This window comes from Triticum aestivum, chromosome 2B (assembly GCF_018294505.1).
Source record: "Triticum aestivum cultivar Chinese Spring chromosome 2B, IWGSC CS RefSeq v2.1, whole genome shotgun sequence".
NCBI lineage: Eukaryota > Viridiplantae > Streptophyta > Magnoliopsida > Poales > Poaceae > Triticum > Triticum aestivum.
In genome coordinates, this window is record NC_057798.1 from 144,658,900 (window position 1) to 144,663,119 (window position 4,220).

Sequence of the window (4,220 nt, forward strand, 5' to 3'; positions counted from 1 at the left end):
GTTCATCCCAGAGGCAGCATCGATCGGCTTCAGTTAGCAGCAGTAGCGAAGGAGTCGCTCCATCGGGTTCAGTTAACAGACATCGATCGATCCCTCGGGTTCAGTAACGCGTAGCCTGCAGTGCAATCGCTCGGGTTCCGCTAGAGCCCAACGCCTCGCTCGGCTTCAGTTAGAGCCAACGCCTCGCACACACGCGCGTACATACGAGAGAAACGCGCATCGCTCCGCCCCCGACCTCCCACCGTAACCGGCAACTCCCCGAAATTTTCCTCCCCCTCGCTTCTACCATGGTTTTTTCCGTCATGGACGGCCCAAAGAATGTCATGCAGCTGCGTCTCCGGCCCGCCCAGGACGAAAAGCCCATTTTCTTTCCTGATTTTTTGTCATAGAAGTAGGAGCCCACCACATCTATGATGATACCGGGTTTTGTCACAATTATTGTCATAGAAGTGTCATATGTATGACAGAAAACAATTTCTTTCGGCCCAAAATGTCACGGATGTGTCTTTTTTTGTAGTGTTGGTGGCCTCAGTAATTTATGCATCAGATAGTTGAATGTCACAGTGGCGCTGGGGATCTTTTAAACCGCCAGTATATTCGCACATTAAGCTGGGTGACGGCTTAATGGCAAGATCCTCCAGGAGACCCAGCACCGAACAAGGTCGATGCCGGTTAAGCCATTAGCCATGAAGGCTCTGAGCTTTGAAAAAGTTGGCGCATATTTGGCCCGCTCCTTCGTGCTGATCCATGGGGGGAGTGGATGTGCGTTGCTAAGCTGGTGGTCGCGGTAACCCGGCAGAGGATTCTCATCTGCTGGGGATGTGTTTTGACAGTAGAACCAAGTTTGGTTCCAATCTTTGGGATGACTCGGTGGCTTGGCATGGGGAAAGCTGGCTTCTTTCCTCTTTTGAATTGAAACTCCACCGAGTTCCAAGCTGGGCCTGTCAGTGAACCTTGTCTGACGGTTTAAGTAGTAAAACTCTCTAAACAATTCAAATGTGGGCTCCTCTTGAAGATAAGCCTCACAGAATACTTGGAAGTTGCAAATATTGGACACAGAATTGGGTCCAATATCTTGAGGGTGAAGTTGGAAAAAATGAAGTATGTGGCGGAAAAACTTTGAGCCGGGCGGGCCGAACCCCCGGATCAGGTGGTCAGTGAAAACAATCACCGTCCTTGGGCTCAGGAGGATTTTCTTCGCCTGGGACCCTCCAGTGAGGTCCTCTCTCTTGGCTAGGGTGCCAGTTGCAACGGAGTTGTTCGGGTCTTCTTCAATGACCGGGATCGGACCCAGTTGCAGGAAGTGTATGTGTTAGTCATTTTTTGATGATCTGAAAGGAAGATTATGCCGGTTTAAGATTATATGGTTAAGCCGGCTGTTGGTTTAAAGCCAAATAATAATGAAGCATGCATGCAAAGGTGTTAAACCGGAGGATGGCATTGAAGTTATAAAGGTGAGCTATTGGCGGCTTAAGAGGGGACTAATGGTACCTGGCAGATTACGGTTTCTGAGCTAAGCCACCCACACAGTTATTGATTTACAGATCTGAGAGTGGAAAAATTGCTAAGTGTTGGAAAAACAGATTTCACAGATTGATGCTATGATTTTGGATCTGCGGCACTTCAAATAATGGAAAATATCTAGACCTAAGTTGCAGCAGTTGAGCAGTTCATGTGTCCAGATTGGATTTTTTCCATGCAAAGGAGATGTTTTAAATATCAAAAAAGAGTACTACAACTGCTGATGTGCAGGAGGAGTATAAAGATTGGATCAAAATCTCAAACTATAGTGAAGAACGAAGAAGGGCGGAGATGAACTTCGATGAACTCGTGGAAACCCTAATGGGATCTATGGTGAGAGGACAGGGGAAAACTTATCGAAGCTACTGAACAGCGGAGGCGAGCGGACGGACTCTGGTCAGTTCAGGTTGATACAGCGGCTGTAGTCGAGGTAGTGGTGAAGGTCAACAGCGGCGGCGAAGCTTGGGCGTAGAGGCGTCGTGAGATGGAAGATGGAGACGAGGAGGCAAGGAGGGATAGTGAAAGGGACCCCTGGCCCTATTTATAAGGCTGAAAGGATAAGTGGCATGCGCGGGAATCGAGGAGGCTAAAAATGGATATGTGATGACACAGACGCCTCGATTTTCGGAGGCTCATTAAAATAGAAGGTATATTAAGATTTGGGCCTTGCGTGATATTAATGATAGGTGACGTCATGGCGGGTTACCACAATCCTAGGAGATGACGTTATGGCTGGTTACAAGATCTCGCAAGAGCAAATGAGGAAGGATTTTTTCTAAGTGTTGAAGATTGATATGAACAAGTTCACATCAACCTGGGGCCTAATGTTGGGGATATAACTATTGGGTATGACCCGCCCAGGAGGGGCCGGGGCATACGACTGGCGGTTCATAATGACAAGGCCCATGAAGATGTTGAAGATGGCGGTTCACGAAGCAGGCTTGCTGAAGGCCCAAGACCCAAAGGCGACTTGAGGCCCATGGGCATAAACCGCTATATGTTAACTTGTATGTTAAGGAAAGTATAGATTCTATCACCGAGCCGAACACGTTGTGTATGAGCCGGCCAGGACTCTGTAGGCCGCCGGGCATCAGCCTATGTATATGAAGGGGTGACCCGGCGGTGATTTAGGGCAAGAAAGAAGAGGTCGAAAGCTAGGTTAAGCGTATTTCGCTCCCTGGTAATCGACACCCAAGCAATACAAACCCCAAACTAAATTAGGCCTTTACCTTCACCGCAAGGGGCCGAACTAGTATAAACTCTCTATGTCCTTTGTCCCGTTTAACCCCTTTAAACTAACCTAGTTGCGATGGATCCATGACTAAGTCTTTACGCTAGGACATCTGCCGTGACAATTCCAAGACAAGTATAACTCTTATGAACCACAGTTGAAGCTTTAGCATGATCCTTTATCCTAACAGGGAAAGGTGGTTTTTCAATATAAGCAGTAGGAACAACAGGATCAACATTATAAGTAATAACTCTTCAACTTTAATAGGTTCTACTACTTTCACTTCAATGGGAGGATGATATTTAAACCACTTCTCCTTGGGGAGATCAACATGAGTAGCAAATGATTCACTAAAGGAAGCTACTATCTCAGAGTCAAGTCCATACTTAGTGCTAAATTCGCGAAAACATCGGTATCCATAAAAGATTTAACACAATCAAACTTAAGGTTTATACCTGACTCCTTACCTTCGCGTGTTCCCAATCTTCAGAGTTGCGTTTAATTCTTTCCAATAAATCCCATTTGGATTCAATGGTCTTCTTCATAAAAGAACCAGTACAAGAAGTATCGAGCATGAGTTGATCATTACGAGAAAGCCGAGCATAAAAATTCTGAATAATAATTTCTCTTGAGAGCTCGTGATTGGGGCATGAATATAACAGGCTTAAGCCTCCCCCAAGCTTGAGCGATACTTTCTCCTTCACGAGGCCAAAAATTATAATATAATTCCAATCATGATGAACTAGATGCATAGGATAAAACTTCTAATGAAATTCCAATTTCTGTCGGTTGTAGTTCCAAGTCCCAATATCATCGCATAGCCTATACCATGTCAATGCCTTCTCCTTCAAAGATAAAGGGAAGACCTTCTTCTTGACTTCATCCTCAGGCAAACCTGCAAGCTTAAATAATCCACAAACTTCATCCACATAGATTAGATGCATATCAGGATGTAATGTTCCATCTCCTGCATAAGGATTAGCTAGCAGTTTCTCTATCATACCCGAAGGAATTTCATAATAAATATTTTCAGTAGGTTTAGTAGGTTGAGGGGAAACTCTTTGCTCTTCCGTTCAGGGTGAAGATACCCCGAACAAACCCTCAAAGGATTATTTTCCATAGCAACAAGTTTCAGCACACTATATAAATGTTTCCCTACCAAATTCCACTTAGCAAAGGCGCTTCATTCCCCCGCAACAGCACTAGAAAAGAGTCTTGATGACCCACAAGTATAAGGGATCTATCGTAGTCCTTTCGATAAGTAAAAGTGTTGAACCCAATGAGGAGCAGAAGGAAATGACAAGCGGTTTTCAGCAAGGTATTCTCTGCAAGCACTGAAATTATCGGTAACAGAAAGTTTTGTGATAGGATAATTCGTAACGGGTAACAGTAAAAAATGTAGCAAAGGTGCATCAAGGTGTCCCAATCCTTTTGTATCAAAGGACAAGCCTGGATGAACTCTTATATA